The 27,856-nt window shown below is 42.8% G+C and overlaps 1 long non-coding RNA gene across 1 annotated transcript; it reads right to left on the bottom strand.

Annotated features, from left to right (window-relative positions):
• Positions 1–64: 64 nt before the first annotated feature.
• Positions 65–25,745, bottom strand: LOC148125230 (uncharacterized). The gene is made up of 3 exons (XR_015744399.1): positions 25,377–25,745; positions 19,513–19,662; positions 65–1,285 (listed from the first exon to the last, which is right to left on the bottom strand). It is a non-coding gene; the product is annotated as an uncharacterized LOC148125230 (long non-coding RNA).
• Between the last annotated feature and the right edge of the window lie 2,111 nt (positions 25,746–27,856).

Raw genomic sequence — 27,856 nt, 5'->3', positions numbered from 1 at the left:
GCGCAAAACGAATTCCGCATTTAAAACGATTGTGCTGTTGAAAAGACAAAGTGAGCTACTAATACCATTCTGTAAAGCTTTAGTAAGACCACACCTAGAGTTCTGCAGCCAGTTTTGGTCATCACACTATAAAAAAAGATGTTGAGACTCCAGAAAAAGTACAGAGTAGAGCAACCAAGATGATGAGGGGACTGGAGGCTAAAACATACAATGAACGGTTACAGGAACTGGGCCTGGCTAGTCCAGTGAAGAGAAGGACCAGGGGAGACATGAGAGCAGTCTTCCAATATTTGAGGGGCTGCCCCAGAGAGGAAGGAGTCAACCTGTTTTCCAAGGTACCCGAAGGCCAGATAAGGAATAAGGGAAACTGAACAAGGAGAAATTCAAGCTGGAAATAAGGAGAAACCTCTTGGCATCACCTGGCATGACAAAGTTCCAAATAGCACAGTCCTTGGAACATGCTGGAATTTCTAGCATGTATGTACTATTGAAACAGCAACGTCTACGCTGGCTTGGGCATGTCGTGAGGATAGCTGATGGTTGGATTTCGAAAGACTAGCTGTAGGAAGAATTAGTGCATGGAAAACGCCCTAGAGGGAGACCACAGCTGCGATAGAAGGATATCTGCAAAAGCGATCTAAAGGCCTTGGGAAAGGACATCAATAATTGGGAAATTTTGACCTCTGATCACTCAACTTGGAGGCTAAAGAGGCAGCATGGCCTTCTCCAATTCAAAGAAGAAACACTCGATCAGCAGGCTGAGGCAAAGAGGAAGTCCGGAACCAGCGAAATCCAGGGGCTGGACAGGAGACAGACTGTATCTGTCCTCAGTGTGGAAGGGATTCCCACTCTTGAATTGGCCTTTTTAGCCACACTAGATGCTGTTTTAGGACCTCTTTTCGGAGCACGATACCATAGTCTCTTGAGACTGAAGGATGCCAATTTGAAGGAGAAACTTTCTGACAGCGAGAACAATCAACCCATGGAACAGAAGTTGTCTTTGGAAGTTGTGGGAGCTTCATCCCTGGAGGCTTTCAAGAAGAGATTGGACTGCCATTTGTCAGAAATGGTGTAGGGACTCCTGCTTGGGCAGGGGTGGGTTGGACTAGATGACCTACAAGGTCCCTTCCAACTCCGTTAATTGAATCTTCATCACAAAGGTGATCAGAATGGCTCTTGATTTGGGGGAAACCACATAGCCTTGTTTTTCATGGTCTTTTCAGGAGTCCAAATATATTTCTGCGATGTCAGCCATCTTTGTGAGTTTGGAACAGCACACATCTTCCTAAAAAACATAAAACCTAGAATAATACAGTTGGAAGGAACTGGGGTGATTCATAAGTTGTTAACTGTGTAAGTATAAGTATGGATCAGGAAAAGCAATCTCTCTCTCTCTTTCTCTCTCTCTCTCTCTCTCTCTCACACACACACACAAACACACTCTGAACATGCTGCTGAAATTCAGCATCAAATCACCAAGTTTTTGACAAGGCCATTCTTTTTTTTAAAAAAAAAAAACTTTTTAAAGAAGTAAAATTAGACATATGGAGCCTGCAAGAGATGTAAGGCGATAGTCCCCAAACTGCTTTCAAACAGGGTAAAATAGAAAATGCTATCTTGAGTATCCATCAGCAGTGTCATCACAATGCCACCAGATAATGCCAAGGAAAAGGAAAAGAAGAAATTACTTCTTTACGAACAAAAAGTTCTCTGCTTCTTAAACATAGGATTTCTTCTTCTTCTTCTTCTTCTTCTTCTTCTTCTTCTTCTTCTTCTTCTTCTTCTTCTTCTTCTTCTTCTTCTTCTTCTTCTTCTTCTTCTTCTTCTTCTTCTTCTTCTTCTTCTTCTTCTTCTTCTTCTTCTTTTGTTGGTGCCAAGAGATGTGAAATGATCCCGGTGAATTTGGTAGAACTTTGGCTCAATTGAGAGGATTTAGTTTGATTGTCCGTGTCATCAGAAAATTCCTCCTTATGTCCAGGTTCCACCCGTTGCTTCTTATTGGACTGCCAATTGTCAGAAATGGTGTAGGGTCTTCAGACTACACTTTAACAACAGTTGGAGACCACTGCTATAGGGTCTCTTGCTTGAGCAGGACTAGATGACCTTACAAGGTCCCTTCCAACTCTGATTATCTCTTATCCTACTCTCAGGTGCTTTGGAAAATAAGTGGATACCATCTTCCCAATGGCATCCCTTAACGTAGTGGAAGATGCTATCATGTCACCTGTAATCCTTCTCTTTGTTAAGCTAAACCTACCTACTATGAGCCACGGTGGCACAGTGGTGAGAGTGCAGTACTGCAGGCTACTTTTGCTGGCTGCCGGCTGCCTGCAATTTTGCAGTTCGAATCTCACTGGCTCAAGGTTGACTCAACCTTCCATCCTTCCAAGGTGGGTAAAATGAGGACCCTGATTGTTGGGGGGGGCAAGAGGCTGACTGTACACTGCTTAGAGAGGGCTGTAAAAGCACTGTGAAGCGGTATATAAGTCTAAGGGCTGTTGTGAAGGAAGGAAAGGAAAGCAAAGGAAAGCAAAGGAAAGGAGAGGAAAGGAAAGGAAAGGAAAGGACTGTGATGGCACAGTGGTTAGAATGCAGTGTTGCAGACTAACTCTGCTCACTGCCAGCAGTTTGATCCTGACCAGCTCAAGGCTGCCATCCTTCTGATGTCGGTAAAACGAGGGCCCCAATTGTTTAATTGTCTAAACCGCTTAGAGAGGCCTGCAAAGCCCTGTAAAGCGGTATATAAATCTAAATGCTATTGCTACTTCTCTTAGCCACCAATTTAGCTTCCAGTCCTTTGACCATCTTCACTGCTCTTCTCTTCATTCTTTCTGGGGCCTGAGCATTATTTCCCTGTTATTTTTCTGCGTTTCACGAAATCATCCACCTGATTAACACAACATTTTGGCTCTTTGAGACACTGAGGTTTCCTAGCCTTGTTTAGATGACAGGCAGAGATGCCGGGGGGATTCCATTCACCACGTACCATCTGCCACCTCTTCACGATTATGCCATCAAGACACAGATTATTCTCCTCAATAATCATTCATTTGGGAAGGAATTGACAAACCAATGCAAAGAAAAAAAAAGAGGAATGTAAGGTTGAGGGAATTAGACCCGTCTTGCCTAACCAAGATAAGGACTAGGGGGTTGGCGCACAATTGTGGTTTGTTTTCATGAAACAAAGTCCTTGGAGAGTCCCTGTCTTATGACCACAACTGAGCCTAAAATTTCCACTGCTAAGCAGGGTCGGGTTTTTTTTTAGTGAGTTTTGCTTCATTTTACGACCTTTCTTGTTGCAGCTGTTAAGTGAAACACTGCGGTTGTTAAGTCAGCAACCCTGGTTGTTAAGTAAAGTAAATCTGGATTCCCCTTTGACTTTGCTTATCAGAAGGTCGTAAAAGCGGATCACACGACTCCAGGATACTGCAACCGTCATAAGTATGAGTCAGTTGCCAAGCCTCTGAATTTTGATCACATGACCAGGGAGAAATGCTACAACGGTCATAAGTGTGAAAAACAGTCATAAGTCACTTTTTTTCCCCAGTGCCTTCAAATGGTCACTAAACAAACGGTTGTAATTCAAGGACTATCTCTACCAAGTTTAACTATACTTGACCCGTAAATCAAAAATTGGAGAAGATCCAGGATTAAAAATTTACCTCGTGATTAAATTACATGTTGGAATGGTTAATGTGCTCAATTGATATTAAAAGCATTCATGGACGGCAATAATTTTAATTAGACTTTGAGAAAAGGGAGTGATGAGTCAAACGTAGCATGAAGTGCCAAGTTATCTCCAGACCCACAAAGAGAAAAATTGCTGCAAAAAAGGTTTAAAAATTTTCTTTCTTACTGAAGATGTAAAAGAAGCGTGGAAAATATCCCAAAGCACCCATGTCTTTATTTAGTGTTTGCTGCTCACCGGTGGAAGGCATTATTACATTATGAGGAATATCTGTCAAAGATCCAGTTTAGGGAATTTAGATTTAGAGATACTGTAGTTTCTTATGGAATTAATAATGTTGATATTGGACCCTTTGGTTAATTTTGTTTTCCATTCTGGCTGCTAAAAGTAATCAGTTTACGGCTAAGCAGGAGCTGGGAAAATGTTTTGTACTAATGGACTTCGCTGTCTTTCTCACTGGAGTCTCATGGAATTATTACAATGAATAATTATTTAGTCTTGGACCTACAGCGAATTACACCAGCAGATAAGTGCATTTTAAGCATCTGGGATGCAATTTGTTCTTTTCCGTCTCACCACGGAGGCAGAGAACATTAAAAACCAATATATAGGCCTTAAAACCAAGGGATAGAATAAGACATCTTAAATACAAGTCTAATGAATTCATCAATCAGCCCCTCTCTGCCTTTGTACTCTGGCAGATACTATCAAATTAAAAAAAGAAAAAGAAAAAAGCCAATATGAAAAGTTCAAATTAACTTTCGACTGGAGAGAACAAATATGTTTCATCTAATGAGTGCAATGAAATGCATAATCTTATATTAAGGAAGCGAAGTTGAATTTTGCAAAAATTCTCCTTTTCTTAGAAAACGGAGTTTTTACCAGTGCTTAGAAGCCTTTTTCATTCCGTTTACTATACCAATAGTCCTCGGCTTACAACAGTTCATTTCGTGACCGTTTGAAGTTACAACGGCCACTGAAAACAGGGACCTATGGCCGTTTTTCACACTTAGGACCATCGCCGCGTCCCTGTGGTCAGGTGATCAAAATTCAGATGCTTGACCACTGACTCGTATTTACGACGTTTGCTGTGTCCTGTGGTCACGTGATTCGTTTTTGTGACCTTCTGACAAGCAAAGTCAATGAGGGAAAGCAGACTGACATAACAACCGTTTTCCTCACTTTACAACTGTAGTGATTCGTTTAACAACTGTGGCAAGAAAGGTCATAAAACAACCGTCTCCTCTCACATCCATGCTAGTCGTTTCCGGCACTAGGGGACGGTGCTCATCTCCGTTACAAAGCCGAAGAAGAGCCAGCGCTGTCCGAAGACGTCTCTGTGGTCATGTGGCCAACATGACTAAACGCCGAAGGCGCACGGAACGCTGTTCCCTTCCCACCAAAGTGGTCCCTATTTTTCTACTTGCATTTTTTACATGCTTTCAAACTGCTAGGTTGGCAGAAGCTGGGACAAGTAACGGGAGCTCACTCCATGACGAGGCACTGGGGATTTGAACCACTGAACTGCCGACCTTTCTAACTGACAAGCTCAATGTCTTAGCCACTGAGCCACTGTGTCAAACTAGATCTACCCAATTCCAGCAACCGTTCCTCATATGTTTCAGCCTCCAGTCCCCTAATGATCTTTATCGCTCTTCTCTGCACTCTTTCTAGAGCAGGGGTGTCAAACTCAAGGCCCATGGGCCGGATGTGGTGGTGCTCAGATCTGGCCCACGGGGATGCCCTGGAAACAGCGAAGGACCGGCCCGCGGTGCCTCTGCCAGAGAAAATGGAGCTACCAGGAGAGCCGCGCCAGTTTTTGCTGGCAGAGCGCTGCAGGAGGCTGTCCCAGCCAAAAACAGAGCCAGTGGGGGGATCCCAGGCTACCACAGGTGCCCCAGACATGAGTGACATCAAGGTGGCCATGCCCCTTTGGCCATGCTCACCTGGACACACACACCTGCCCAGGGGTAGGATTCAAAAATTTTAACAACCAGCTCTGTGGGCGTGGTTTAGGTGGTGGGTGTGGCTTGGTGGTCATGTGACTGGGTGGACATGGCTTGGTGGTCATGTGTCTGGCTGGGCGTGGCCAACTCAACATCACTCACATCAAGGCATGCATCTCCTCGCCTGGCCTCTCATGACTGTGGGGATGCTGCAACTGTTGTAAGTGTGAAAAATGGTCATAAGTCACTTTTTTCAGTGCCATTGTAACTTTGAATGGTCAGTCCACACAAGCAAAGTACCAGCAAAGGAGGGGGAAAAAGACTCCAGAGAAGTTCCAGAGACAGGAAGTCTAGTCCTGCCAAGAATGTAAGAAGGGTTAACAGAGAGGCAGTTTCTGTAAGCAACACCAGAATGTTTCCTTCCTGCCTTCCTTACAGGATTAGGCCAGTAATTTCTTCTAACAACCGGTTCTCCAAACTGCTTAGAATGTTAACAACCGGTTCTAGCAAATAGGTGCAAACTGGTAGAATCCCACCCCTGTCGTAAAGCACTACTAATACTTCACGAAGCTTTCCTCCCTGCTAACATAACGCAGGCCAGATAGTCCTCCACTGCGTGTGTTGTGATATTTTTCAGCATTTCATTAAAAGGGATTTTTAAAAGCAGAACCCGGGCTGTGATGATCCTGGGCAAGGCACAAAGGCAACACAGCCAGAGAATAAGTATGAGTTCCTTTATTAGCTCCAACTTTGCCCCCAACGTATCAGTTATTCTCCAGTCTGGAGAAAACACTCACCCACAAAACTGCAACAGCCTTTGGTTGCAGATACTTCAGCCCAAACATTGTAAACAGAAAACTTCAAATTATAAATCCAACAAGGTAAGATAAAGTAATAAATCCGGCAGAACAAGATAAGGGAGTTCCAGAACTGAAGTAACACGGCAATAAATCAAACCAGTTTGGAGGATGTCAGGAACTCAGATAACAGCAGCCAACATTAAGTGAATTCAGCATTTGTTCCTGATAAACGCCCCTCCCAAACTGCCTCTCCTTTAAACTCCCTTCTCAGGTGTGCCTTGTGAAGGGAATCAGGGCCCTTTCCTCCGTCGTAAGCCATGCAACCCACATTGCTCTCTTCTCCATTCTTCCCTGCATGCCCTAGGATGAGGAAGGGGTGGGCCTTGGTCTTCCTCTGAGCCCCTTCTCCCCTGCTCTGCTCGGCCTGACTTTGCCCTTCCCCAGTTTCCTCCACAGCCGAAGGAGCCGCTGTCCCGCTCTTCGTCAGCTGTTCGTCTTTCCCCCTCAGATTCAGACTCCGATGTGGGCATGACATGCGCTGTGCCATTCCTGATTCTCGGTTTCCACGGCGGGCTGGAAGATTGAGATCCATAATGGAGCTGCCAAGCCGGAGACACCTTAATGACTGAAGTATCCATAAATAATTGAGCCTTCTGTAGCCGAAACTGAGCAACCTTTGGCCTCTGTATTATTCATCTCCCTTAATAAAATGTTCTGGTGGTACACGGAGAATCAACAAGAGTTTAGTCAATGCTTAGGACGGTGTTGATATTGGAACCGATTAATGTTGTCTGCTGGTAACAAATGATAAATGGCGGCGCCTGCAGCCTTACACATTCGTTTGTATATCAACTAAGAGTTCCTAGTAGCTTGCCGCCCCGCTGTGATATATCATCATCAATTCTTTGCAAAAGATGGGAGTTGAGTAAATAGCAACACGCTGCTGAAAGCCAACTAGATATTTATTTATTTTTTGGAGATGTGGTGTGTGGGGAGTTCGAATTGCAAAGGTCAGTTATGCATATTTGATCTAGATTGCTTGGGAGCTGTTTTTATTTTCCTTTTTTTAAAAAAAAAAAACAGCCTGAAATTCTACAGTGGTAATTTGACAGTGTGGCAGGATTGTCTTTCTTTCTTTCTTTCTTTCTTTCTTTCTTTCTTTCTTTCTTTCTTTCTTTCTTTCTTTTTTGCGTGCCTGCCTGCCTTCTTTTTCTTTCTTTCTTTCCTTCCTTCTTTCACTTTTTCCTTCTTTTTCTTTCTTTCTCTGCCTTTCATCCTCTTTCTTTCTTTTTTGCTTGCCTGCCTGCCTTCTTTTTCTTTCTTTCTTTTTCTTTTTTTCATTCTCTTTCTTTCTTTTTTACTGGCCTGCCTGCCTTCTCCTTCTTTCTTTCTTTCTTTCTTTCTTTCTTTCTTTCTTTCTTTCTTTCTTTCTTTCTTTCTTTCTTTCTTTCTTTCTTTCTTCTTTCTTTCTTTCTTCCTTCCTTCCTTCCTTCCTTCCTTCCTTCCTTCTTTCTTTTTCTTTCTTTCTTTCCTTCTTTCTTTCTTTTTCTTTCTTTCTCTTTCTTTTTTGTATGTCTGCCTGCCTTCTTTTTCTCTTTCCCTCCTTCTGTCTTTCTTTTTTCTTTTTCTTTCTTTTTTTCTTTCTTTCTTTCTTTCTTTCTTTCTTTCTTTCTTTCTTTCTTTCTTTCTTTCTTTCTTTCTTTCTTTCTCTCTCTCTCTCTCTCTCTCTCTCTCTCCCCCTTCTTCCCTCCCTCCCTCCCTCCTTCCCCTCCCCTCCCCCTCCCCCTCTCTTTCTTCCACACACACACACACACCACCTATCTATCTTCAACTGTGGAGATGTTTGTGATTGTTTCCTTCAAAAACATTTGAAATGCTTGCGAGCAGGAAGGCTGCTTGGAAATCCTATCTCCCCCTTTCTCAATTCCTCCTGCACACAGTTGTGAAGTTTTGCCAGCCCAGCCTTTAACCCCATGCTGATTTCATCTTGGATCACCAACACAGAAAACGATTTGGAAATTAGAAACAAATGGGCTTTTTTGGCAAGCACCTTGTACATAACATTGAAATCTTTACACTTTCTGGTGTAGGGGGTCGGGATAAGAAGAGACTCAACCATCTACTACTTTACTCCTACTTTGGCAGCTCAACTTTTTAGTCTGGTTTTATTTTCTGAAGATTAACAAAAAAGATCTGCTGCAGATGGGATTGTATTATATATCTATATATTTTTAACAAATGCACAAGAAGTCGAGATTATTATTTTTTTCTGTTTAACCAGTCAGAATCTCCATTACCTTACAGGAGGGGTCTCCAAACTTGGCAGCTTTAAGATTTGTGGACTTCAACTCCCAGAATTCCCACAGACAGCATGGCTGGAAGTTGAAGTCCACAACTCCTAAAGTCGCCAAGTTTGGAGACACCCCTGCTATAAGAGTTGCCTATAACGGTCTAAGTTGGAAAGCTGAAAAACCGTAGAGGCTGGTCTAGATGTTAAACCAACATTGTCATCGTAGGCTAGGAAGGAAGAGGAAGAACAGTGACGATCTGGAATTGGACAGAAGGGAATGAATGAATGAATGCTTCTTTGGCCAAGTGTGATTGGACACACAAGGAATTTGTCTTTGGTGCATATGCTTTCAGTGTACATAAAAAGAAAAGATACATTCGTCAAGAATCATAGGGTACAACACTTAATGATGGTCATAGAGTACAAATAAGCAATGAAATCATACTAGGAAACAGTCAATATAAATCATAAAGATACAAGCACAAAGTTACAGTCATACAGTCACAAGTGGGAAGAGATGGATGATAGGAACAGTGAGAAGATTAATAGTAATATTAGTACACACTTTGTAAATAGGTGGACAGTGTTGAGGAAATAATTTGTTTAGCAGAGTGATGGCGTTCGGGGAAAAACTCCCCTTGTGTCTAGTTGTTCTGGTGTGCAGTGCTCAATAGCGTCGTTTTGAGGGAAGGAGTTGAAACAGTTTATGTCCAGGATGTGAGGGGTCTGTAAATATTTTCACGGCCCTCTTTTTGACTAGTGCAACATACAGGTCCTCCATGGAAGGGATGTTGGTGGTAATGGTTTATTTTTGCAGTCCTAATTATCCTCTGAAGTCTGTTTGAAGAACTTGGAGGCTTCTCCTACAATAATCCCAGCTACTAAAAGAGTTTGTCCAAGGCCGTATCTGTCATGGGGAAGACATCCTGATGCTTCTGCTCATAGATGCTGGGAAGTTCTTAAGCTTGGTGGCCCACCATGATTAAGCCACTCGTGATCTGAATAAGCTTTGACTTGTTTGAGGTCCTTTTCTCTTGGGGCAGCTGCAGAGGTCCAATTTCCTGATGGTTCTTGGACAATGTTGCTTTCACGCTGACCTGCATCTTCTTCCTCTGAGGTTTTAAATGGGACTTAGACGTAGAATAAATTTGAATGTACTCCAAATGGCATACATTAAAATGAAATTTCGTTGCGTACAGTTCTCAAAGGGTCACTGCCTCCGATATGCGCTACACAAACTAGCTCTATACCCATGCTTCATTACGAAACTATGTGGTCGGGCTTAGTTTGTGGGGAGGAAAATAAGGGGGAAAAATTGTGCCTCTGCCTATCAGCATCCATCGATATGGCTAGCGTCCTGTCAGTGTGTGAGAGAGTTGAGGACTGTTTGGAAAGTGAAACAGTATTTGCTATGTGAGCAAGGAGACAGCAAGGAGCCTGGGTGTGGCTTAACTCAACTGTTCTGTACTAAAGCTGCTTGGTGCTGCTGTGAAACTGAAATGGAAATTCCTGTCCTCTGTTTGTGTTTTGCATTTGGAACAGATTTCTTTTCAGGTGGGGAGGGGGAGTAGAACTCCTTAGCATCAGAGCGTGTTAATAATAATAATAATAATAATAATAATAATAATAATAATAATAATAATAATAATAATAATATAGGAAATACTCTAAATGCTCTGATGGTCATTTTGAAAAATCTTTTCTTACTGAGCTCCTAGAAGCCGAGAGGAACATACGTGCCAAATTTCAAATTTGTAGGCTTTACGGTTCTAGAGATTTTGTGATGATGCGTGAGGGGTATTTCGCTTTTATATGTATATAAATAAGTAAATAATTAATTAATTAATAAAAATTATGCATATACCCACATAACCACATATATGACATGGAGAAGCAACACAGTCTAAGAAACAACACAGTCTAACAACCATAACAGGCTTAACAGAGTTAAGCTTATTTCTCGCACCAGAAAACCAAACTCTTTATCTTTCTGATTTTTCATAAAGAACAAAAATTGGCTTATTTCCGACTTTTGATGTGGATGATTTCCACATTTTTTTAAAAAATAATCATGTAAAGAAGGGATGTATGAAGAATTCAAACTGTGTGGGTCTTTAGTTTCCCATCGTTTTAAGGAACTGGGTTATTTTATATGCTTCTCATGCGCGAAGATGAAGTCTTGTATTGGGTAGCTGCCTTGCCCTCAATTACTAACAGATTTATATTAACGATTTGACAAAAAGGATCCATCTCGATACAGGTAGTCCTCAACTTACAACCACAACTGAGCCCCAAATTTCCATCGCTAAGTGAGACATTGGTTAAGTGAATTTTGTCCCGGTTTACACAGTTGTTAAGTGAATCACTCAGCTGTTAAGTTAGTAACGTGATGGTTATGACCACCACTGAGCACAAAATTTATGTTGCTCGGTGAAACATTGAGTTTTGCCCTGTTTTGCAACTTTCCTTGCCACCGTTGTTAAGTGAACCATTCCATTTGTTAAGTGAATAGCATGGTTGTTAAGCGAATATGACTTCCCCATTGACTTTGCTTGTCAGAAGGTCACAAAAGGGGATCGTGTCACCCCGGGACACTGCGCCCGTCATAAATACGAGTCATCAGCCAAGCACCTGAATTTTGATCAGGTGACCAAGGGGATACTGCAATGGTCACAAGTGTGAAAAACAGTCATAGGTCACTTTTTTCCAGTATCGTTGTAACTTTGTAACGGTCACTAAATGAACTGTTGTAAGTCAAGGACTACCTGTGATGCTGTTGTGGTTAGCTGGCAGCAGGTGCAGATGGCTGAGGAGAGCGAGGACTCAGATGTGGGTCCAGGACCACCAGGGAGTGAACTTCTGCCTTCAGAGATTGTGGGGGCTGGCAGCAGTGATGAGGAGGTTCCCGAGGAGCCTGTGCCAAGTGCGCGTGAGCGCAGGGCTGCTTGGAAGAAAGAGCAGCTGCAACAGCACAGGCGACTCGGGAGTAAGACTGCAAGATAATGGCCCCTCCTTCAAGAAGATAAAAGCCAGCTGTGAAACAAACCTTCTTTGCAGAAGGCAAAGACGTTTTGAAACTCAGCCTCGTGGACATTCCAGTATCCTGAGTTTGTACTTTAACATTTTTGCATTGCAAATCATTTCTTGTCTGTTATCTTTTGGCAAGTCTCGCACAGTTTGGCAAGGCTTGTGCTTATCACAGCTAGTTATCTTGTAAAAGCATTACAATTGTTCTGTTCCTTTTGGATTGTGTTTGATTTGTCGGAAAAGGGCGCGGGGTCAGTACAGATGCAGAGAATGAACGTGTGAATCACCAGTGGAGTCTCAGGTGGGCAAGACAGATTTTAGGATGGCAGCATCTGTATTATGAACATGATGGAGGGAGGGAGTTTAATACAGGCAGTCCTTGAATTACAATGGCTCATTTAGTGACTGTTCAAAGTTACAACAGGGCACAGAAAAAAAAGTGGCTTATGACCGTTTTTTCCCACTTACCACCGCTGCAGCATCCCCGTTGGTCACGTGATCAAAATTCAGAGGCTGGGCAACTGACTCGTATTTATGACGGGCGCAGTGTCCCCGGGGTGACGTGATCCCCTTTTGCAACCTTCTGACAAGCAAAGCCAATAGGAAATCCAAATTCACTTAACAAATGTTATTCACTTAATAACTGCGGCAAAAAAGGGTCATAAAATTGGGGGCAAAACTCACTGAACAAATGTTTCCCTTCATAACATACATCTGGGGCTCAATTGTCACCGTAATTTGAGGACTGCCGGCATGTCACTCGTTGTCAGATGGATCTTGACAGACTAGAACGCTGGGCCCTATCTAACAAAATGAAATTCAGTGTAGAGAAAAGTCAAGTCCTACACTTAGGCAAGAAAAACCAAAAGGACACATATAAATTGTGTGAAACCAGGCTCAATAGCAGGAACTGTGAGAGGGATCTTGGAGTCTCAGTGGACAACCAGCTAAATAGGAGCCAGCCGTGTGCAGCAGCAGCCAAAAAAGCTAATGCAATCCTAAGTTGCGTTAACAGAGGGATACAATCGAGATCAAGCCACTCTATAAAGACTTAGTAAGACCACACCTAGAGTACTGCATCCAGTTTTGTTCACCACGTTATAAAAAAGATGTTGAGATTCTAGAAAAAGTGCAGATAAGAGCAACCAGGATGATGAAGGGACTGGAGGCTAAAACATACAATGAACAGTTACAGGAACTGGGACTGTCTAGTCTAGGGAAGAGAAGGACCAGGGGAGACATGATAACAATCTTCCAATATTTGAGGGGCTGCCATAGAAGGGAGGGGGTCAAGCTATTTTCCAAGGCACCCGAAGGCCAGACAAGGAATAATGGATGGAAACTGACCAAGGAGAGATTCAACCTGGAAATAAAGAGAAACTTTTTGACAGGGAGAACAATCAACCGATGGAACAGAAGCTGCCCTCGGAAGTTGTGCGAGCGCCATCCCTTGAGACTTTCAAGAGGAGACTGGACTGCCATTTGTCAGAAATGGTGCAGGGTCTCCCGCTTGGGTGGGGAAGTTGGACTAGATGACCTACAAGGTCCCTTCCAACTCTGATTATCTGTTATCTGTAATCTGTTTTTTTTTTCTTCGATTATCCCCTTCGTTCTTCGCTAAGTCCCTCCCTGCTTCCTCCTATTTTTACAAAATTGCCCTTTCGAAGTCGGAAGTAGCTTCCCTTTTGCTGCAGAGGACAATTATGCAACCTTGTTGATTCCAGGTGACACCAGAGGTTCACTGGTAGAAGTAGGGAAATTTTTCACTGATGTAATAACTCCGTAATAGAAGAGTCAGGCGTATTACAGCTCTCTTACGAGGTCCAGGCACTTACAAATCCCATCCCCGTGGTAACCCTAAAATCATCTTTTGTGAACCAAGAAGGGAGCATCGCATCGTGAGCTGATCTCGGCATCGGGAAACAAGGAGAACGAGGCACCGAAGGGGTTAAAAAAAGAAAAAAAAACACCCCCCCCAAAGAGAAGAAAATAGGCCAGGATATCCACATGTCTTGAAATGGAAACCATTCCTGTTTTTAGGAAGGCCGTTACGGCACGTTTACTCCAAGGGATCTTGCGTTGCGCAATGTTGTAATTGTGCTTCCTTTGGTAAGGAGAAGACGATTCGGTGAGTGTTCTCGGTGCTACATTCAGGTTGTGTAACGTTATCGATTTGCGATCTTGTTATTCTATTGTCTGTTGCTTTTAAGGTGGTTTGCAGAGGTTGGAATTGTATGGTGCTTAGATTTTCAGTCATGCTTTTTCAAGAGGCAGCTGGAATTCCGTTGTTGTTGTTTTTTTCTTGAAGTCCTTTCTCTTCTCATCCTAGAAGCTTCTTCAGTTCTGAATGAATGATGGAGAATGGATGGATTGATACTTCTTGCAGACAGCTGGTCATTTGCATCCTTTTAGAGGGTCGTTGAGGCCACTTGGAGGTTTTTCTGTGTCCTCAGGGTCCCCTGAGTGTTGCAAATGGGTGTGTGAAGCCTTCTTGGAACTGCTGAAAGGACAGTGTTGTAGGCTGGAGATAGAATGTCATATCTTTCACCCTCTCCGTTGAGAAAGGAGTGTTCAATTTTGACATAGATGGCTCTCTGTAGAAGCCACCTACGCTTAAATCCCTCTCTCAATTTAATTTCTTCAGGGATGATACTCCAAAGGGAGAGAGCCACCACAAAGAAGTCCCTTTTTTTGGATGTCCTGCCAGATGTATCTCCTTAGGGGACAGGATCCGCAACATTCCTTGTCTTCCTCCTCTAATGCATTGGGTGGATGTAATAAGAAAGAGAATGGTCCCTCAGATAACCTGTCTTGAGGTCCTCCTTGACCTTCTCATCCAACTCCAGGAAGTCACTATTTTCTAGTCATTAACTGCCACCTCCCAACACGCGTCCTCTGGTGAATGAATTCATTCGTTTTTCTGAGTTAGAATGGCATATTATATCGGTTGTAGCCCCATTACACCCCAAAACTAGCTACCCAGCTGTGCTTGCATGGAGAACCGATACGTCTGCTGGTAAATTTACTCCTCTGGTTAATTGTACTGCCTAAGCAATCAATCGGAATAGAGTTGGAAGGGAACTTGGAGGTCTTCTAGTCCACCCCACCACCACCCCCGCTCAAACAGGAGACTTATACCATTTCTTCATCATTGGAGACTTTCAAGAAGAGACTGGACTGCCATTTGTCAGAGATAGTGTAAGGTCCCCTGCTTGGGCAGGGGGTTGGACTAGATGACCTACAAGGTCTCTTCCAACTCTGTTAATCTGTAAGATTTCATATAAATGACTGTCCGGTCTCTTCTTAAAAACCTCCAGTGATGAAGCACCTACAATTTCTGAAAACAAACTCTTCCTATTGTCCTCACTGTTGGGAAATTTCTCCTTAATTCTAGGTTGCTTCTCTCCTTGATTGGTTTCCATCCATTGTTTCTTGTCCGGCCTTCAGGTGCTTTGGAGAATAAGTTGACCCTTTCCTCTTAGTGTCAACTTCTCAAATTCTGGAAGACTGCTGTCATGTTCCCCCCCAAGTCCTTCTTTTCTCTAGACTAGCCAAACCGAAATCCTGCAACCGTTCTTTATATAGATTTAGCCTTTGTCATCTTTGTTGCTCTTCTCTGCACTCTTTCTAGAGTCTCAACATCTTTTTTGTATTGTGGTGACCAAAACTGGATGCAGTACTCAAGATGTGGCCTTACTAAGGATTTCTAGAGCGGCGCTAATACTTCACGTGAGTTTTGATTCTCTGCCTCTGTTTATACAACCGGGCACCTCGTTTAAGAAGGATGAACAAGGATTTAATTTCAGCTGGTTTTCATTCTTCGTTTTTTTTAGGGTGCGAGAGCTGTTTCGTGTCTATTTTATGAGGCAAGCTTTCCCCCAGAACTCTGAGGCAAAGCAGGGGAAGGAATTGAACTCAAAATGAAGCTCAAAATGAGTTATTTAAGTGTCAGCATTTCCTGCCAAGGAATTTTGAAAATTAAAAGGTGTTTTTGCCAAAATATTTCTGTACTTCTTTTAAGGGCAAAAACCTCTGACCCCTTTCTTGTCTCTGATCTTTGGAAATTAAAAGGAATTACAGTCATTAATGCTTGCAGGAATAACAATTAAACCATCCTTAGAATATTAATTGTTACGTGGATAGAATGAAATCAAGCTTTTTATTTCTTTCTCTCTCTCTCTCTCTCTCTCTCTCTCTCTCACTTTATACTTATATCTATTATCTTGTAAACGATGGACAAATGAAATCAAATGAAAAATAAAAGTGCTTCTGTGTTAGGACAAAAAGTTATATGTAAAACAAAAAGGAGATGATAGACAGACAGATGATGATAGAGAGATAGAGAGAAATAGAAGATAGAGGAATAGATGAGAGATAGATGGCAGATAAATAGAGATAGAGAGATAGAAATAGAAGATAAAGAAATAGATGATGATAGATAGAGAGGGATAGAGAGAAATAGAAGAGAAGTGGGTGATGATGATAGATAGAGAGAGAGAGACAGAAATAGAAGATAGAGAAATAGGTGAGGATGATGATAGACAGATAGATAGAGATAGAGAGACAGAAATAGAAAATAGAGAAATAGATGATGATAGAGAGAGATAGAGAGAAATAGAAGGTAGAGAAATAGATGGTGCTAGGTTGATAGAGAGAGATTGAGGCAGAAATAGAAAAGCAGATGATGACAGAGAGAGAGAGAGGCAGAGAGACAGAAACAGAAGATAGAAAAATAGATGATAGGTAGATAGAGAGATCGAGACAGAAATAGAGAGAAATAGATGATGAACATAGATAGATAGATAGATAGATAGATAGATAGATAGATAGATAGACAGACAGATAATATAGAGATTGCAATAACAGGAGCTCTTTGCTACAGAACGGATAATTTATAATTTATTTATTTTATAGATGTATTATTCATATCTCAGTCCAAAAAGTAGCTTAATAAATGCTTCAGAAGCATGTCCTTCTGCATTTAGCTAAGCTAATCCCCAGTTAAGCATAGAACGAATTCATTCCAATTTTTTTCAAAAACAACAACAATAATACTGCTCATCCTAGTATGAACCTCCAAGGAGTCCAGAATATTAAAATACCTTCTCTCAATTTTTGAAATGCAATAAGACGTGCAAAAGCTATAAGCCAGGTGGCCAGGAATCCTGGTGAACATGGGTAATAAAAATTATAATTAATAATTTATCAAATGTATACGTCAGTGACTCTGGGAGGTATATGAAATGTTTAAAACAGCGTAAACAACCATAAACAAGAAGGTAGCAGGGTGAGAAAGCAAGCAGGGACAAGTGAAGACAACCTAACATACAGGTAAACCTTCACTTGTGATTGCAATTGGAACTAGAATCAGTCACTAAGTGTGGTAGTCCCTAAGTGATTCACTAAGCGAATCATGCCTGGTTTTGCAACCTTCTCTCCTTGATTAGTTCCATCTGTCGATTCTTGTCCTGCCTTCAGGGGCTTTGGAGAATAGGTTGACCCCTCCTCTTCTTCGGGGCAGCCCCTCAAATATTGGAACACTACTAGGATTGGTGTGATGCCAAACGAACTGCTAGGTCTCTATAGAGGAATGGAGTGGAGTGGAGTGGAGTAGAATGGAACGGAACAGAACAGAACAGAACAGAACAGAATAGAATAGAATAGAATAGAATAGAATAATAGAGTTGGAAGGGAACTTGGAGGTCTTCTAGTCCAACCCCCTGCTTAGGTAGGAAACCTTACACTACTTCAGACAACCTAGAATAGATAGAGAATAAAATGCAATGCAACGCAATGCAATATAATATAATTACAATACAATACAATTACAATGCAATGCAATGCAATGCAATACAATACAATACAATACAATACAATACAATACAATACAATACAATACAATACAATACAATACAATACAATACAATACAATACAATACCAGAGTTGGAAGGGACCTTGGAGGTCTTCTAGTCCAACCCACTGCCTAGGCAGGAAACTCTATCCCATTTCAGACAAATGTTTATCCAGTCTCTTCTTAAAGACCTCCAGTGATGGAGCATTCAGAACTTCTGGAGGCAGGTCGTTTCACTGATTAATTGTTCTGTCAGGAAATTCCTCCTTCGTTCTAGGTTGCTTCTCTCCTTGATGAGTTTCCATCCTTTGCTTCTTGTCCTGCCTTCGGGTGCTTTGGAGAATAAGTTGACCCTTTCCTCTTCTTTGGGGCAGCCCCCTCAAATATTGCAACACTCCCCTAGCCCTTCTTTTCGTCAAACCGAATTTGATGAAATTTCACCCACCCAATTCCAGCAACCCTTCTTTCTATGATTTAGCCTCCAGTCCCTTCATCATCTTGGTTCCTCTTCTCTGCACTCTTTCTAGAGTGTCAACAACTTTTTTACATCGTGGCGACCGAAATTGGATGCAATAATAGTAGGGACTCACCAAGGCCTTATAAAGTGGTATTAACACGGATGATCGATGTAGGGCAGAAGGCCATTTGAGAACTCTCCAAGAGAGGTTGAACTTGGTTATCTAGCAGGATTAATCTCTCTGACTTCTCTTGGCTGCTTCCAAGGTGTCCGGCCAAAGATCAGGAAAGTGAGAGAAACAGGCTGTCTTTCCAAACCGTGAATTAAAGCCTCCATGTGTGACGGGAAAGGCCCTGCCTGGTTCACAAATCATCAAATGAGCCTGCCTGCTCTCACCTCTCCCTGATCCTTCAATACCATCCAGCGTTGTTCACGTCGCCCATCAATTTAAGAAGCTAATATTTACATGAAAGTGAAACCCATAATTTGGACTTTCAAAGCATTGCCATTTTGAATCTGATTGCTCCGGGGGAAAATCGTTCGAGGTCCCCTTTGATTTAGCCTTGTCGTCCCTTGGTTATTTTGAAATTTCGAACCGTAATACGGTACTAGCTCGATACTCGCGCTTCGCTACGAAACTATGTGGTCGGCCTTAGTTTTGTGGGAGGAAAATAAGGGGGGAAAATTGTGCCTCTGCCTACCAGCATCCATCGGTATTCATCTGGCTAGCGTCCTGTCAGTGTGTGAGAGAGTTGAGGGCTGTTTGGAAACTGAAACAGTATTTGCTGTGTGAGCAAGGAGACAGCAAGGAGCCTGGGCGTGCCTTAGCTCAACTGTTCTGTACTAAAGCTGCTTGGTGCTGTGAAACTGAAACTTGCCCCACTCACCCCACGCACCTGGCCTGGCCACCGGGCTGCTTCTTTCTGCTTCTTTCTTCTGCTTTTGGCTGCAGGCAAGGAAAGCAGCAAAAGTCTTTCTTTCTCTCCCCCAAACTCCACCAGAAATGAGTCTTTGGGACCCTGCAAGGCCTCCTGCTCCAAGAGGCTGCGCAAGCGTGACAAGTCTCACAAAGACTCATTTCTGGGAGAGGGTTGGACTAGAAGACCTCCAAGGTCCCTTCCAACTCTTGTTATTCTATTCTATGGCCTATATCACCGCTCCTTTGTTTGCAGTGTATGGGGTCAGACGAGATGATCTCTTAACTTCCCTCCCGAGTTCTGTGCTTCCGTGACCTTTACATTTCAAGAGCATCGCAGGGCCAACCGGGGCACTGTTTCCATCCTCCTTTCTTTCTGTTTCCCCTCCTACCTTTCCATTCTGTCAACATCTTCCCTTTATGCGTTGCTTGGCGCTTCTGTTCCCAATAAACGGAAAAGACACCCCCTATTCTCCCTTCCTCGAAGCTCTCCTTATCAAATTCAATAAACCCCCCAAAATAAAGTTATTTCTTACCTTCTTGAGCTAATACCTCCCAGCCTTTGATGCCCAATCAAAGCACCGGCTGATAAGGATGCCTTTGAAGTCGATGATGAAAGGAAGCGAAGCCAGGCGTGGTAGGAGTGGAGAATTTGTAGTCAACTTTTACTGTCTTGAAAGCGATGGCTTTGAAAAAAAAAGGAGAAAGACACCAATGGTGGGATTCAAAAAAATTTTTTAATACCGGTTCTGTGAGTGTGGCTTGGTGGGCTTGATGTGGCTTGGTGGGCGTGGCAGGGGAAGGATACTGCAAAATCCCCATTCCCTCCCCATCCCACTAACCTGCTTTCCAGCTCCGTTCTCCTGTGCAGGGCAACCAAAGAAGACCCAGCCGATCAGCTGGGACTCAATGGGAGGCGGAGAATAGATGGGGGGCGGAGCCAGTCAGAGGTGGCATTGGCCGGTTCTCCGAACTACTCAAAATTTCCGCTACCGGTTCTCCAGAACTGGTCAGAACCGGCTGAAAAACCACCTCTGGATTTGCCCATCCTTGCGGGCTGCTACTTAAGCATGAGCCAGCATCATGGGTCTGGTGCGAAAAAGACGAATGGCATTCTGGGATGTGTTAACGTGAGCATAGAGTCCACCAGAAGGCAAGACACGGATGGAAACGAATCAAGGAGAGAAGCAACCTGGAATTAAGGAGAGTCTTCTTCCTCACAATTAACCAGTGGAACAGCTTGCCACCTGAATGGATGGATGGATGGGAGGGAAGGAGGAAGGGAAGGAAGGATAGGAAGGAAGGAAGGAAGGAATCCCTTATACATTTATCAGCTGCATAAATACTGCCGGAGGGCCCACATCCAATCCACAAATTTAACCTGTGATCAGGTTAAATGCAGAGTTATGAATCTGGTGGTCTTAACATATATATATCCTGGTTGTATAGTTTTTAACTGTTATTTGTTTTAATTTGTTTCACATTGTTATTTGTATATGTCTTTTGGTATTGTTCAGTTGTATGTTGTGAAAGAGCACCTTATTTCGTTGTTCTCAGGTTCTGAGTACAATGACAATAAATTTATCTTATCTTATCTAAATCCCACTCCTTACAAGCACTGATGATGTTATCTAGTTGGGTAATGAAACGTCTGCAAGAAACCAGCTAAGCTCAGAGAGCTCCAAGGACTTTTCCTTTCAACCCTGAGCTACGAATATTCTCCTTTATTGCTGGCCTTCTCTGGCCTTCAGCCTGGACCCGTGTGGTCAAGCTTCATTCCTCTAGATTTCTCCATCTCTCTCTCTTTCTCTGCTGTGCTGATTTATGCTAGCAAACGTTATTTGCTATCTGGAAACAAATGTTTGGCTCCGGACCAGAAAACATAAAAAGATAAGCTTTTGCTTCGGCAGTAAACTCAAAAGAATATTGAAATCAAACGAGTTCTATCATCCCCAGGGCTCAAACTAATTACTCAATGGATGACCAATTCTTAAGATTTAATTTCAGGCCTAGGAAAATGGAAAACATTGGCAGGAGGGAGAGAAAAATGGTGCTGTATATTACACCTTCGTAGCAATACTATCCTTCTAGCCAGGGATGTCAAATTGCTCTGAAAAAGGACACATAGATTTCTAGATCTGATTTATTTTTAATTTATTCCCTGCCTTTGTTATTATTATTTTTATAAACAATTCAAGGTGGCAAATATTTCTAATGTGGCTTCTCTTTTCCCCACAATAACAAACTTGTGAGGTGGATTGGGCTGAGAGTGAGTGACTGGCCCAGCCAGCTTTCATACCCTACAGCAGGGCTAGAATGAATGGTCCAAAGTTACCCAGCCGGCTTTAGAACTCATAGTCTCGGGGTGATTGGCCTACAATCACCCAACTTCTTTCATTTCTAAGGCAGGACTAGAGATTCCAGCGTCTCCCGGTGATTGGCCCAAAGTCACCCATCCGGCTTTCATGGTTAAGGTGGAACTAGAATTCACCATCTCCCAGTGATTGGCCCAAACTCACCCAAATGGCTTTCATGCCTAAGGTGAGTCTAGAATTCACCATCTCCTGATGATTGGCCCAAAGTCACCCTTCTGACTTTCGTGCCTAAATTGGAACTAGAACTCCCAGTTTTTTTATTAAAAAAAAAAATCCTTAGTTTACAGAGGCCTTCTTTTCAGTCATCAGTCTGTCAAATCCCTCAGTTTTCTTCATAAACATCTTAAAAGCCCAGCTGGGTCTTCATGTAATGAATCTTACCACCAGGTTTCTATCTAAAATGGACTTTTCCTTTTAATGATGGTTGTTTTATGGCTTTCTTCAAAGGAAAACTTCGGGAGGGCAAGCCGGCCTCGAAACCATATTTTGGAGTCCAGCATTGATTTCTCCATGTCTCTGTTCCTGGCTAATTTCAAATGGAGGGTTGATATCAGGTAGAAAGATCAGTTTAGCTCTTCCGTATAAAAACAGAGTAACAGAGTTCAAACAGACCTTGTAGGTCATCTAGTCCAACCCCGCATCCAAGCAGGAGACCCTACACCATTTCTAACAAATGGCAGTCCACTCCAGTGATGAATCTCCCACAACTTCCGAGGGCAACTTTTGTTCCATGGGTTGATTGTTCTCACTGTCAGAAAATTTCTCCTTATTTCCAGGTTGAATCTCTCTCCTTGTTCAGTTTCCATCTATTATTCCTTGTCTGGCCTTCGGGTGCCTTGGAAAATAGCTTGACCCCCTCCTCTCTGCGGTAGCCCCTCAAATATTGGAAGATGCTATCATGTCTCCCCTGGTCCTTCTCTTCACTAGACTAGCCAGGCCCAGTTCCTGCAAACCGTTCTTCGTATATTTTAGCCTCCAGTCCCCTAATCAACCTTGTTGCTCTTCTCTGCACTCTTTTTAGAGTATCAACATCCTTTTTTTATAGTGTGGTGATCAAAACTGGATACAGGATTCTAGCTATAACAGAAAAATACGTTGATAGCTCAGAGTTGAACTGTGGGGTCCTTGGTGCTTTCTGAGCTTGGTTGTTTTCTTGCAGACGTTTCATTACCCCATTAGATAACATCATCAGTGCTCGTAGGAAGTGGGGTTTGCTCTCAGCCGGCCCTATCCATGTTAGTGGAAGTGTTTTTGATGTTAATCTCTGCTTATCTGGGTGTTGGTTGCTGGTCAGATGATATTGCGGTCTTTTAGCTTTTTGACAGTCTATTGAATGGTATGTATGTAGATATTGCTCGTTGATATCCCACCTTTATTATCTCTGTGTGCCTGTTGATGGCTGGTTTGCAGAGATTAACACCAAGTAGTAAACAGTACCCCAATCCAGGAACTCAGAAAAGCAAACAAACCATGGTCTAATCAAGGAACATTCCCAGCACCGCTGACAAGGCAAGCCACTTGGATATAAACAGACAGCAAATATCATTCCTTAGTAGCACTGATGATGTTACCCAGTTGGGTCCTGAAACGTCTTCAAGAGAACAACAAGGACCTCACAGTTTAGTTTTCTTTTTGCTATCAAGTCCTGCTTTCTCCAGCTTGAGGTCTTCAGTGGGAGACCATTTCTCCTAAAATCCCCATCAAGTCGGGAAGCTTATTATACTACGTGGCATCCACACAGGTTCCACAACATTGGAAATTCTTGGTCTTGTAGATCCCATTGTGATGGGCTCCACACCTCTTCCTCTCTCTTAAATAAGCTTTTTTCAACGGGGCAGACATCTAGTCTCACCTGTATTTAGATGGTGATCGCTTCCATTACAGAAAGTGAAACTGGTTACCTGTTTTGTTCCTTTAGGCTGCTGATAACAAGCAAACAGATATTAGTTCCAGCTTAATACGTGTTTCTCTGCCCAACTGTTTCCCATTATTTCTGGAATGGTTAATCCTGTGGTGAATAAATTTTGAGCAGCATCTGTTTCAACAGAACGCAAGAGGCCCCATGATTTAGCATGCTTGCTTCTAAGCAAGATGCCTTGCCGTTTTTTCTTCCCAAATCTGCAGCTTTTTTTTTTGAACACTTTTTTATTTAAACCCATGTGGACTTCTGGGTGAAACAGAGAAGGAATGTTTTAGTTTCAAACAGAAGAAGTTAGCCAAATTTATTCATTGTGTTATTTTTGGTTAACATGGTTGAAATTTGGCAACACAGTAAGGCTGGGGGCATTTCATTTTTTGTTTTGTCTAAAATTAACAAGATTCGGAAGGGACCTTGTACGTCATCAAGACTAGTAGTCCCCAACCAGTGGGCCGGGGATCACTGGTGGTCTGTGAGAAAATTTTGGTGGTCCACAGAGAAATGTCATCCCCAAAGTACCCCCAAAGCAATTAATCCAGGCTGTGTGGGAACACAAGGCTGTGCCGCCCACACGGCCCGCAGGAACTCAAGGCTTATGTTGCTTGCATTGCGAACAACACATGATAGTAGGGGGAGGGGGGAAAGGGTGGAGAGGGGTACTTGCCTCACGCGCCCCATGCACCAGGCTGGGCCACCGGACTGCTTCTTTCTGCTTCTTTCTTCTTCTGCTTTTGGCTGCATGCAAGGAAAGCAGCAAAAGTCTTTCTTTCTCTCCCCCAAACTCCGCCAGAAGTGAGTCTTTGGGACCCTGCAAGGCCTCCTGCTCCAAGAGGCTGCGCCAGTGCAACAAGTATCACAAAGACTCATTTCTGGCGGAGTTTGGGGGAGAGAAAGAAAGACTTCTGCTGCTTCTGCTGCTTTCCTTGCATGAAGCCAAAAGTCTCTCTCTCTCTCTCTCTCTCTCTCTCCCTGTGAGAACAGAGCTGGAGACATTATCCTGGATCCAAATAAAGAATGATCAATCGGTAGGAAAATGGAGTGGGGAATTTTCCTGCATACTTTTGGGGGGATTTTTCCAGGGTCTCTGGTCCATGGGATTTAAAATTATGGGTTTGGTGGTCCCTGAGGTCCAAAGGTTGGTGACCCCTGATCTGGACTGGCCCCCTGCCTGAAATGAATCCTTCCATTGTAAATGTGTGAAATGGAGTCCTTGACTTATAACCATTTGTTTAGTGACCACTTGAAGTTCTAATAGCACTGAAAAAAGTGACTTATGACCGTTTTTCACACGTCTGTTGCAGCATTCCCCCTGATCATGTGATCAACAGGTGAATTCTTGGCGACTGACTCATATTTATGACTGTTGTAGTGTCCCGGAGTCATGCGGTCCGATTTTTACGACCTCCTGACAAGCAAAGTCCATGGGGAAGCATGGGGGAAACAGCTACAGTGATTCACTTAACAACCATGGCAAGAAAGACTGTAAAATGGGGAACATTCACTCAATAGCTATCTCGCTTAGCAACGGAAATGTTGGGCTCAATTGTGGTCATAAGTGGAGGACTACAGAAAACCTGGTATTAACCTGCTTAGAGCCACACCTAACCACCATGTCCCTTACTTGGAAACAGAAATTTTGCGCTTCCATTGTGGTCGCAAGGCGAGAACTATGCCCTCCAGTCCGATCTAAATATAGTATATAAAATCATACATTGCAATGTCCTACCTGCAAATCAATACTTCAGCTTCAACCATAACAATACAAGCGCACACAATAGATACAAACTCAAGGTTAATCGCAGCAAACTTGATTGCAGGAAATACGACTTCAGCAACAGAGTGGTCAATGTCTGGAATGCTCTACCTGACTCTGTAGTTTCTTCCCCAAACCCCAAAAACTTTAACCTTAGACTGTCTACTATTGACCTCACCCCCTTCCTAAGAGGTCTGTAGGGGGCGTGCATAAGCGCACCAACGTGCCTATCGTCCCTGTCCTATTGTTTCTTTTATTTTTCTTATAAGTATCTATCTCACGTATTCAAAACTGTATTTATTCTTATGCCTGTCTCTTGTAAGCAATTGACAAATCAAAGAAATACTAAAATACCTGTAATTGGTGCAAACTGTGTTTGGAGCTGGACTAGATGACCTTCAGGGTCCCTTCCAGCTCTGTTCTATTCTGATTCTGAAATGTAGGTGAGGACCTCACTGCGTCCTGCATGCTACAGTAGGATTGCAGAGATACTTCCCAAGATTCTTTTCGATTTTGATCTGGTGAAAAAAAAACACAAATTTTGCGATTCCAGAAATAGGTAGAAAATACCCTTGTCCAGCTTCAGATAGGAACCGGGTGGAATCTTCCATTTTAAAAAGCTAAACCCTCTTTCGTTTTACTAGCTTCTTTTATACTTTCTGGCTGCTCTGCGTAGTTAAAAAGCTGTTTATCTATCATGACTTCAGATTATTCTTTTGCTTCCTTGGTTTTTTTTTTATTGAGTTAGGATAAGCTGTCCGGTAACTTTTTTCCAAAGAAAGGCATGGTTGGAAAACCGGTTTCTCGCTATGGTAAAATAAACAAGGTTCCCTGCAAAAAAAAAATTACTAGTGTGTTAAAATCTGCTCTCTCTATTTCCCAGAGGTATTTATCCTTCTCACCAGGGAAAAAAAAAAAAAAAGAACAGAGTTTCTATTTTTCTTTCTGATCTCAGGTGACTTCAGAAGCAATGCGAAAATGGCTTTTGATTGCGTGTTGTTGAGTTGGGTTCCTGCTACAAGTTACCTGAGCTATGCGGCGAACATTTTGTTAAACGAGTAAGCTTACAACGAGTTGTTTAGCAACCGTTACAACGGCAGTGAAAAAATGTGATTTATATTTCTGTTACGGTTAGTCCTCGACTTACCAATGGTTTCTTAGCAGTCCTTCAAAGTTTCAGTGGACCTCCACAGAGCTACTTATAAACCATTTTGGAAGTTATAATAATTGCTTCTATTATGGTCACACGATTGCATTTTGGCACTTGACAATCTGGCCCCATATTAAAGGCAGCTGGCTTTCATGCCTAAGGTGGGACTAGAACTCACCATCTCCTGGTGAATGAGCCAAAGTTACCCAGATAACTTTCATAGGTGAGGTGGGACTAGAACTCACCATCTTGGGGGGATCGGCCAAAAGTCACCCAGCTGACTTTTATGCCTAATTCAGAACTAGAATTCACCATCTCCTGGTGATTGGCCCAAAGTCACCCAAATTCTTTCATGGCTAAGGTGGGACTAGAACTCGCCATCTCCTGATGACTGGCCCAAAGTCACCTAGTGATTTTCATGCCTAAGGCAGAACTAGAATTCACGGTCTCCTGGTGATTGGCCCAAAGTCACCCAGCTGGCTTTCATGTCTAAGGCAGAACTAGAACTCACCAGCTCTTGGTGATTGGCCCAAAGTCACCTAGTGACTTTCATGCCTAAGGCGGGACTAGAACTCACCAGCTCTTGGTGATTGGCCCAAAGTCACCTAGTGACTTTCATGGCTAAGGCGGGACTAGAATTCACCAGCTCTTGGTGATTGGCCCAAAGTCACCTAGTGACTTTCATGGCTAAGGCGGGACTAGAACTCACCATCTCCTGGTGATTGGCCCAAAATCACTTCGTGACTTTCATGCCTAAGGCGGGACAAGAACTCACCATCTCCTGGTGATTGGCCCAAATTCACCCAGCTGACTTTCATAACACAAGAAGGACCAGAAATCACAACCACCTGGTGCTTTAACCACTAGGCCAAGCTGGCTCTGGGGTTTGGATTGTGGACTAAATTTCCTAGAAGGCAGATCTGGGTCAGAAGTTAGGAAGTATTGGCTAACCACTCCTGTGGTTTGAAAGGCCTGCTTCCTAGATGTCCAGTCAGGCTGTAAATACAGTCCATATACTTTTTTTTAAAGGTGAACTTCAATTTGCTCCAATCCATGATTGACTTTAACTGGAGATTTGGCTTGTGCTAAGCCAGCTTTTAAAAATCAAAAGGCCTCACGCTGCAAAGTATTGATTTCCAGCGGCTGGTTTCTTGCTCTCTGTGTTTGTCCTTTGGCCTCTTCCTGTATAAACCCCACGAAGCCGCTACTCGGGCGCCAGGATAATGCTAATTGAACTCTATATAAGCCGAATAAAATTGGGTTTGTTTTAAAAGGCTCTTGGGGGAGCCTTTCCCCTACTTTTCGCAAATTGGTTGTGAGGATGTGTATCATGGTGACAAGGATGGCAGAATTGACCGAGAGACATTTAAACACTGCGAGACGTAAGACTAATTTCTAATCTTCGACATTCATTTGCCTTTTCTGTGTAAAGGACAACTCAAGAAGTTGGAAACGCACTGCTGAATATTGGCTTACATCTAATTTTATGTTTGAGTTGTGTGAGATCTTAGCAAGTTCTTGGCTTATTGTTTGCCTACCTAAATCCTTATATATTTTTATTTGTTTCTTGGTTGGTTGGATATAATAATAGTAATAATAATAATAATAATAATAATAATAATAATAATAGGAGAAGGAGGAGGAGCAGGAGGAGGAGGAAGGAGAAGAAGGAAGAAGAAGAAGA

The sequence above is a fragment of the Pseudonaja textilis genome, chromosome 7 (genome assembly GCF_049901715.1).
Source record: "Pseudonaja textilis isolate UNSWEBS1 chromosome 7, rPseTex1.2, whole genome shotgun sequence".
In the NCBI taxonomy this organism is placed as follows: Eukaryota; Metazoa; Chordata; class Lepidosauria; order Squamata; family Elapidae; genus Pseudonaja; species Pseudonaja textilis.
Note: the sequence above shows the minus strand (reverse complement) of the source record. Positions and strands in the feature narration are given on the sequence as shown.